The following is a 10,779-nucleotide window of genomic DNA, read 5'->3' as shown; positions in this document are numbered from 1 at the left end:
AATTTTGGGGTAGAAAGAGGTAGGTGTACAAACAAGAAGAACCATTTCAGAAGCTTCAAGCTATCTAGCATTACTCTCCTCCACTGAACCACAGAATGTAAGAGAAGCTTGCAAAGATGAATGTTGGGTCAAGGCCATGGAGGAAGAACTCGAGCAGATTGAAAAGAATAACACTTGGGAGTTGGTTCCTAGACCAAAAGATAAGAATGTCATAGGGACAAAATGGATTTTCAAAAATAAGCTGAATGAAAATGGGGATGTGGTTAGAAACAAGGCAAGACTTGTTTGTAAAGGATATGCGCAACAAGAAGGCATAGACTTTGAAGAAACTTTTGCTCCAGTTGCCAGACTTGAGGCTATAAGAATGTTCCTTGCTCTCTCTAGCTTTCAGAAGTTCAAAGTATTTCAGATGGATGTAAAATCTGCCTTTCTGAATGGAGACTTAAATGAAGAAGTATATATTGAACAACCAGATGGGTTTATTCTTGGAAATGATCCAAAACTTGTATGCAGACTCAAAAAGGCTCTCTATGGCCTTAAACAGGCTCCAAGGGCATGGTATTATCGGTTGGATAAGTACCTCCATCAACAAGGTTTTATAAAAGGATCGACTGATAGCAATCTATATATAAAAATTGACAATGATAAGTTGTTGATACTTGTTGTGTATGTTGATGATATCATCTTTGGTAGCAATGAAGAAGACATTAGTCAAAATTTTGCCTTGGTGATGCAGAAAGAGTTTGAAATGTCCATGCTTGGTGAGCTCACATATTTTCTGGTTTTACAAGTCCAACAAAACAAAGACGACATTTTTCTATCACAAACCAAATATCTCAAGCAGATCTTCAAGAAATATGGGATGGAGGATTCGAAACCTATATGTACCCCTATGGTGACAGGATGCAGCCTTAGCGCAAATGATGAATCGGTAGCTATACATCAACCAACCTATAGATCCATGATTGGTAGTCTGCTCTATCTAACAGGTACCCGACCAGACATTATGCATGCAGTGGGAATAGTTGGAAGGTTTCAGTCAAATCCAAAGGAAACTCATCTTCAGGCAGTTAAGATAATTTTCAAGTATCTTCAAGGAACTCAAAAATATGGCTTATGGTATCCTAGAGGTACAGATCTTACACTTCATGCATACACTAATGCGGATTGGGCAGGAAGCGTGGATGACAGGAAAAGCACTAGTGGTGGTGCATTCTTCATGGGTCCTAGATTAGTTTCTTGGTTCAGCAATAAACAAAGATCTATTGCATTATCTACAGCTGAAGCAGAATATGTAGTTGTTGCATCTTGTTGCACACAACTCCTTTGAATGATGCAAACATTGCAAGATCTTCCAATCACTTGTACTCCACCTATCTCCATTTTTTGTGATAATACAAGTGCAATCAGTATTTCAAAGAATCTTGTCATTCATTCAAAGACTAAGAACATACCGATCAAGTATCATTTTCTCCGAGAACAAGTTCTTGAACAAAAGGTCAAATTGGAGTATGTTCCCTCTAAGGAACAAGTTGCTGATATTCTCACAAAACCACTGCCCAGGGAGACCTTTGAATACCTCATACAAAAGCTGGAGGTAGTTGATGCATCATCTTGCTGTTGATTGTTGGTTGTACGCGAGTTTCATATGGGGTATACGCGTACATACACTGGTTTATGTGGATACAATCGACTTGAAGAAAAACAAGGATGAGAAGAGTTTGATATGGGTCTGTCAGAGACAATCTGGCACAGGTTCAGGGGGAGCATATATTCTTCTAATAATGCATTGTTGGCATTATCATAGAAGATCTTGGTTCAATTCTTCAGTTGTTTTGATTTCAGGAGGAGCAAGTGTAGAAGGAGAACATGAATACTGATCTGAATAATGATTGGTAGATGCTGCTGATATTTGTCTCTATCTTTCTTTTGTAAAGGTCATGTAACGGCCTATCTTGGTGCCCCACTATGCTTGGGATGGATATTGTAATATGCTTATTATATCATGTATCCCCACTTGGTTGGGAGTTGTATGTATGAGTCTTTGGTGATAGGAAGGTCAGTTATGATGTATAAAGTCATATTTATTTTGCAAATCTTGCCTATATGTCAGGGGGAGCTTGGATAACATAGCAGAGCATAGATTCTAGCATGTACTCAGGGGGAGCATAACCCTTTGCCCTTGATGTCAAAGGGGGAGAAAAGACTTTAAGTGACTTTGGGTTGCCATCAAGTCCAAAGGGGGAGATTGTTAGCATTATGACACTAGTTTGGCTCGATGACATAAGGGTTGTCCTTGATGGAAACTCACTCAAATAGCAGATCACAAGTTCAAGCTCTCAAAATAGTAGAAAACAAGATACCCACAGGTTCCTATTCACAAAGCCACGGACATACGCAGGTGTGTCGAACAAAAGCTGCGGACACGTACGCAGGTGCTTCGAAAAAAAAGTGCGGACGAAAAGTACACGCACTTTCATGCAGAGAAAAGTGCGCACGTGGGAAATCTTATGGTTGGTCCATGGTATTTAGTCCAATTTTTTTGATCCTATGGTTTTGGTCCGTGGTGTTTGCATCTAAAGTATTGAACCCAAGTTTTGGGTCCCTAGTATTGGATCTCTATGATTTTGGACCATGGTTTGAGTAAGGCCTAGACTATTAAAAGGAAAGGAAATCATTTGGTTGGTGCAACTAATGTGTTGAATATCTTGAGATGAGCTAGATCTGAAATATTGGTGATCGGTTGGTGAGTTATAGCTGGACCTGAATCAAGGAGAAACCTGAGCATTACAAGACGGATCTACTGATGCGTCGAGATCTCTTTGGCGCATGATCAGATCTATAAATCTAATAATATGGGGTATAAGTGAAGTCTGATAAATTATCTATACCCGTAGGTGTGACCTAGCGTAGGCGCGGATACCTACAGGATCGACACAGCGCAGGCGTGGATACCCGTAGGCTCGACACAGTGCAGGCGAGGATACTGGCAGGCTCAACACAGCACAGACACAGATACCCGCAGGCTCGACACAGTGCAAGTGCGGATACCGCATTCTCAACACAGCGGAGGTGTGGATACCCGCAAGTCAAAGAACTGAATACTTCGGACATATGCAGGTTTCTATTGGTGAAGTTGCAGACTTTTTCTTGAAATATGTTTTAGCTGCTTTTGTCTATTACTGCAGTGTTCAGGGTTCTAAATTGGTGTCTAGTTACTGGTACAGTGTTCTAAGAAGTTATTGATTCAGTATTTGTACAAGGAAGTTGGTTGATTGCATATCTATCTGATGTTTGATTGATATTCATGGATCCAGTTTGAAAATTTATGAAACGAGATCCCTAGAAGAAAAGAGAAGTCTTCTATAGGTCAGCACCTACGTACTAGTACCTCAGCTAGTACAAGAGCTAAGGGGGTTGTAGCTCCCTTCCAGAAGAGTCAGGAGAACGAGAGAAGGTTGTAGCCTTCTACAGGTTGAAGCCTGCGTGCTGGTATAAGATTGCGCCAGTACAAAATTATTGTATAAGGAAGTTTCTAATTGAAAGAAGATAGAGACATATTGTAGCAAGTGGTTTTCACCCACATTGGGTTTCCACCTTATATCTTGTGTTCTTTTGTGTGACTGTCTGCTCTACTTTTCTGTTTCTGCTTACTGTTATATGGTTTTGACACACAGATTAATGATCAACATCTGAAGAATAAATTAAATTATAAGTCTGGAAGGTATACACAAGTTTCATTAGTCAGATCTGCTAATCTTTATATAAGTTGAAAAAGAATTTGATAATATTGATTCACCCCCCCCCCCCCCTCAGTATTATTTTCAACAAGAGGAAGGGGTAGGCATTTCTGAAATAGGGGAACCAGGAGGGGAGATGTCGGTTGAAACACCGATGGATATCCATCCAGTTGATCCACCACCTATCGAGACAGCTTCATAGCGGGTCGAGGTAATGGTTAAGAAGGAAGCAGTTGCTCCCGAGGAAGAGGGACCAAGCAGAGCGGTCTCGACAATTGAACTTGTGGATACTCCCTTGAGTAATCCACCACCTGCCGAACCAGCGGCAAGGCCAGTCGAGGTGGTCGTGAAGCAAGAAGTGATTGAGGAAGAGCAAACAATGGAGGAAAACCCGACAGTAGGTCTAGCAGACATTCCCCCGGGTGACCTACCTCCTGTTGAACCGGCTACAGTACCAGATGAGGTGGTGGTCAAGTAGGAATGGATAGAGTTGTGCGAGCAATGGAGGTTGCCCATTAAGAAAAAATATCAGTTGTAATTCAGGGATGCAATGCAGCTAAAAACAGAGGTTAGGAGGCTGAGAAGGTAGGTGCACCAGTTAAATAAATAGGTGAAGAAATATAGGTGGTGGGCTATGAAGCCCAAAGCCATAGTGGTCTAAGCAGAAACACAGGTGGAAAATGTGGTGACAACCTCGGTTGCCATCAGATGGACCCTATCAAGCATTTGTTCGAAGGTCATGAGTTTTCCTTGACAACTGAGGTTCAAACCTGGAAATCCGCCATGGCTCAATATTGGAATGAAGTGAAGAGAGACCAAGAACGAGCATCCAAGGCTATCTTCGAATATGTGGAGCGCATAGACATATTGCAATTGAGGCACACAAATCAGAAGCTCAAGGTGGAGTGGCTAGAGGAACAAGTGACAGAATTGAAGGCTGACAAAGAATAGATGTTCAGCCTGGCACAATAGGTAATGGCATGTTACCCTCCTGCTTCTAGCTATGCTTTGTTCTTGCATGAGAAATTTCTTTTCTATTTTTTGGAGAGCATTAAGAAGGAAGGTAGTCACGAGATTGAGGATGGTGTACAGTTCCTCCAAATATTGAGGGCCCATGATTTGTGTTAGAAATTATATATTACAGAGCAATGGAAAACATAAAATATTGCAGAAATATAAACACAGAAAATGCATAAAACAAGAGAGACACAGATATACGTGCTTCACCTAGTTTGGCCTACGTCCACGGAGAAACAGCCAATCCTTATTTTTCTATTATCTAGCAAATTGAAGAGATACAGCCTACAGTAGATTCGTTGTAATTCCCTCTTCGCTCTCAATCTCCTCTCTCTTCCTCACTTAGAATACAAATATACATAGACGCAATACAATTCCCTCATATATAGCGAGGGGTTGCCTTCTAGGGAAAAAATCCCTAAATTAAACATAACTACTATCGTCAGATCTCCACCTAATGAACGACTCAGATTGAATACAAAATTACAACATTTTAAAAGGAAATTTTGCATCTATTCTTAGCTTTTGGGGTGTTGCCCCCGATCCCCCCACCAAGGGGAGGCTCCCAAAAGGTCACAGCCAGCCCCCCTAGACCCCCCCTAAAGCGAATATTTTACGAGTGGCGTTGCCACCCCATTTCAAACTAGGGTCCAATGCGGTGATACCTCTGAATACAGAAGATAATCACGCTCCACATCCAACAATTTGGAAACTCAACACTTGATGTGTGAGCTTTATATGCATGTATATCTTCTGCGTGCTAACAAAGAGTTTAATCTGGTCAAATATGTGGGGGACATTCATTTAAGGGCTTTTACCTCTTATACTCTCAATCAGATAAGCTAGCAGAAGGCTTCTAATGTTGGCATTATGATTCTGGTATGGCTTTATGATACATATGTTGTACTTGATGGCAACCCACTCATCTCAGATAATAAATTATAGTGTAGAGAAAAGTTCACGCACTTATATGCAGAGAAAAGTTTATTTCATGTAGAGAAAAGTTCACGCACTTTTATGCAGAGAAAAGTTTATTTCATGTAGAGAAAAGTTCACGCACTTTTATGCAGAGAAAAGTTTATTTCATGAAGAGAAAAAGTTCACGCACTTTCATGCAAGGAAAAGCGCGTATATGTTGGAGAACTTACCTTTGGTCCATGGTAGTTAGTCCTTGGTATTTGAACCTATGAGGAAAACCACGTATATGTTGGAGAACTTACCTTTGGTCCATGGTAGTTAGTCCTTCGTATTTGAACCTATGAGGAAAAGCGCGTATATGTTGGAGAACTTACCTTTGGTCCATGGTAGTTAGTCCTTGGTATTTGAACCTATGGTTTTGGACCATGGTACGCACTTTCATGCAAGGAAAAGCGCGTATATGTTGGAGAACTTACCTTTGGTCCATGGTGGTTAGTCCTTGTTATTATTGAGCCCCATGTTTTTGGGCCCCTTGTATTGGTTATCTATGGTATTGATCCATGATTTTAGGAAGAAGCTTGCCTATATAAAGCAAATGAGATCACTTGGCTAATTCATCCTTGCAATTGAATATCTTAAGATCTGAAATATTGGGTTATTGTTTTGAAAGTTTGATCTATGAAAGTGAAGTTGAAAGTGAATCTGTGAAGGGTGATCTCTCGAGCGCTGCAGCTGCGAAAATGCGGAGGCGCCACAAAAGACGCAGTGCAGAGGCGCCACAGAAGGCGCAGTGCGGAGATGCCACAGAGGCGCCACAGAAGGCGCAGTGCGGAGACGCCACAGAAGACGCAGTGCGGAGGCGCCACAGAAGGCACAGTGCGGAGGCGCCACAGAAGGCGCAGTACAGAGGCACCACAGAAGGCGCAGTGCAGAGACGCCACAGAAGGTGCAGTGTGAAGGCGCCACAGAAGGCGCAGTGCGGAGGCGCCACAGAAGGCGCAATGCGGAGACGCCACAGAAGGCGCAGTGCGGAGGCGCCACAGAAGGCGCAGGTGCAGTGGTCGCGGTGCCACAGAAGGCGCAGGTGTGGAGGTAGTACAAATATCCGCAGATCTATACCAGTGAAGTTGCGATCCCTGCTTAAAATTTGTTTTAACTGCCTTTGACTATTCTGCAGGGTTTTGGGTGCATAACTGATGTTTGGTTACTGGTATTGAGTTCAGATAACAGCATGATTAATGACTTATCTTTATGTACTAGATCTGGTTGATAACTCTCATAATATCATTGTATATGTATGGATCTGGTGATTAGGTGATTCAGAAGGTTATTTGATTATGAGCTTCAATGTTGTTGTTGGGTCCAGTATGAAAATTGGATGAAAAGTGGCCTTTCAGATTATGTGTTGTGCTTCAGTGTATCCAGTCTGAAAATTGATGAAACATGGTACCTGGAGGAGAGAATATTGTAGGCCAGCGCCTATGTACTAGTATCTAAGCTAGTACAAAAGCTAAGGGAGACCTTTGGAGCATTGTAGCAGGTAGCAGCTTGCGTACTAGTAAATGGATCGGCTAGTACAAGAGCAAAGGGGGTTGTAGCTCCCGTACTGGTATAAGACTGCACTAGTACAAATATTGTAAAAGGATTTTCTTATTAAGAAGAAGATTGAGATGACTTGCAGCAGGTGGTTTTTCTCCCGCATTGGGTTTCCACCTTATATCATGGTGTTCATGTGTGTGCCTTATGTGTGATGATCTATTCTCTATTACGACATCTGTTATCTGATAATATGGTTGATAATGTTCTAGTGCACTCATTGAAGATCAATTAACTTAATCATAAGAAGTTGTGGAAGTAGCATATATGAATCTGATTATGGAAATGAAATTTTTTTATTAATGTGATAATACTGATTCACCCCCCCTCTCAGTATTATTTCCAACAATTGGTATCAGAGTAGGTCCTTTGATAGAAGCTTGATCGCTTGAAGGAGATCCGTGGAACAATGGGAAAGAAGGTTAAGAAGAAAGCACCTAAGAAAAATAAGTCATCTCAGAAGAACTATGACAGTGGGAGAATCGATTGGGGATTAGGTATAAGAAGCTCTTCAGATTCAGAATCAGATTCAGAATCATTATCAGGTATGAATATATTATCCTCTGATGTTCCAGCTATCTTTCCTTTTGGAAGAGATGAAAGTGATAGCGAAACTACTGAATTTGCTCTTATGGGTGAACAAGAAAGATATCAAATAGAGGCAGAATTTAAAAGGCTGTCAGACAAAATTAGAGATCAACAAGATCTATTGAACAAAAGGGAATGTGATTTCAAAGAAGAAGCTACCAAACTAAAGGCCCAACTAGAAGAAGGAAACAAGGTAAAAAAGCTACTCAAGTACAAGGAAGACCAATGTCAAAAATTGCAGCATGAAGTGACATCATTAAGAAAAGAAGTCAACGAAAGAAGCACAACCATCAAGAAACTCAAAGATAGATCCAGCTACTATGAAAATCTTGAAGCTACAATCATCTCACTAAAAGGAGATCTTGAAGAATCAAAGAAGCAGAATACAGATCTACTCCAAGCTATTGCAAAACAAGAAAACGAAGTCACCAGCTTAAAATCTCTAGAATGTGCCTTCCGAGTTCGTCAAATGCAGCAGGATCTGAATGAAGAACAAGAAAAGGAGATTCTCAAACTAAGGGAACAAATGGAAGAAGGAAGGAAAGCTGAAGAAGATTTGAAAAAGCAATCTCTTGAAAAGGAAGAACAGCTTCAGGTTGAGGTAAATATCTTGAAAGGTAAACTAGAAGAAAAGGATAAGCTTTTATGATTTCAAGATAGTTCTAAAGTCTTGGATGATATTCTTAGTAGTCAAAGGTCTCCTGCTATAAAGACTGGTCTTGGTTTCCATGAATCTGTTGAAGGTTAATCTAGTTCACAAGGTGAGACAAGGAACTCTAAAGAGAAATCTAAAGTGATCAACGAAGAAATGAAAGATCAATCTCATCATCAACCAAGAAAAGAGATTCCTCAAAGAAAATCCTTTACTCCTCCTATGAATAATGTTGAATGTTATGTATGTCATAATCTTGGACATGTTGCAGCTAGATGTAGAAGAACAAGGGTTCAAGGCCATTATGCAAAAAGATCATCACATTCAAGGTACTTTTATGGATATTTCTTTGCTTGCAATATGTTTGGTCACAAAGCTGCTGATTGTTACAGGAGGAATATGAAACATGTAAGATGTTATGCATGTAACAAGCTTGGACATATAGCTAAGGAATGCAGGAATAAAGTGTGGGCATCATATCAAAAGGAGAAAATGTCATCATCACGCTTGAAGATATGGAGGAAAAAGGAAGTACAGTCAGAAAAATGTGGCACTGCACAACGTACAGACATACCAGAATCAGAGGGAGATGAAAGTACAAAACTTCAGTGTCCTGAATCTCATATGCAAACTCCATAAAGGAAAGTTGCATATATATGCGAGTTAGTTACTGCACAGTCGCGTATATGATTGTTTGAAGAAAGGCAGTAGGGACAGATTCAAGAGAAGGATCAGTTTTGCTCTAGTTAATAATAATGATGTGTGGATATGATGGTTAGAAGTGTTTTGGTTCTAACTTGATATTGATGATGTCTTGATACTTCTTATTGATATGCATGATCAGACAGATGACACAGGTTTAGAGGGAGCATATGGACTTAATGCATTATTGGCATTATGGTTAATAGTCCTTGGTGATGATACTTATATGGATAAATGATTCATCTTGCTATGGTTATGAGTTGTTCACATGGTTCTTGGATCAGATTTATGGTTGATTCTCTAATGATGCTTGCATGGGAAGCACTTAGCTTGAATTCACATCTTCTTGATGTTGAGTCACTCATATGCTGTTGTCGTCATATGCATAAAGATCATATATTACAGTTATGATTCCTTTCATTCTTGGCACAAATGGATGAGGATTGTTGGCTGGATACAGGGATGATTATTCAAAGTTGCATTGTTGGAGACATGATGATAATGAGCTCTTATCTATATGATGATAGGATTGTTTCATACATATGTTGATTAATGTAGATATTCCCAATTGATGATACTTGATTAATGTAGATATGGATGACTATGATGTTTCTCACATAGAATGTGAAATTCTGTTGATGCGGACATACCTTGATGATTCATGCACTAATACAAGTTGCTGGTCTAGTTTCTGTTGACAGATACTATGGAGCAGATCATAAAGTGTTGTTGCTGATGTTCGTCTTATTTAGGTGATGTCATATCAAGACTCATGATGTAATAGTGTCATCTCTTCAGGTCATGTAACGACCTATGTTGGTTTCCCCACTATGCCTGGGATGAATATGTAATGTATTTCGTTTTCATTTTTCTGATATATCCCCACTTGGTTGGGTGATGGATGTATGTATTGAATCTTTTAGGAAGGTCATTTGTGATGTAGAACATCCTTTTGCAGACCTTGCTTACAGTCAGGGGGAGCCTGAGCATGAACGAAACTATATAGCAGAGCAGACATTTCAGCTTGTTCTCAGAAAGAGCATGATCAGATTGGTGCACCATGACATATACAAAGGGGGAGCTCATTCAGAGATTTAAACAGGTACTCAGGGGAGCTTATAATGCATTTTTGGCATTATGGAGGACGTACAGAAGGAGATCTTGGATGCTGGTCTGATTATTGCTACAATCTATCTCTTTCATGGTCATTTATGGTGTTTGGTGGATTATATTTCTTCTTTACAGATCTGGTTCATATTCAGGGGGAGCATGCTCTTAGGGGGAGCATAACTCTTTGCCCTTGATGTCAAAGGGGGAGAATGAGCTGAAGATTTTGAGGTTGCCATCAAGTCCAAAGGGGGAGATTGTTGGCATTATGATTCTGGTATGGCTTTATGATACATATGTTGTACTTGATGGCAACCCACTCATCTCAGATAATAAATTATAGTGTAGAGAAAAGTTCACGCACTTATATGCAGAGAAACGTTTATTTCATGTAGAGAAAAGTTCACGCACTTTTATGCAGAGAAAAGTTTATTTCATGTAGAGAAAAGTTCACGCACT

Source organism: Pinus tabuliformis, chromosome X (assembly GCF_031772625.1).
Source record: "Pinus tabuliformis cultivar Carrire ecotype Pingquan chromosome X, CPIR1, whole genome shotgun sequence".
Lineage (NCBI taxonomy): Eukaryota > Viridiplantae > Streptophyta > Pinopsida > Pinales > Pinaceae > Pinus > Pinus tabuliformis.
Note: the sequence above shows the minus strand (reverse complement) of the source record.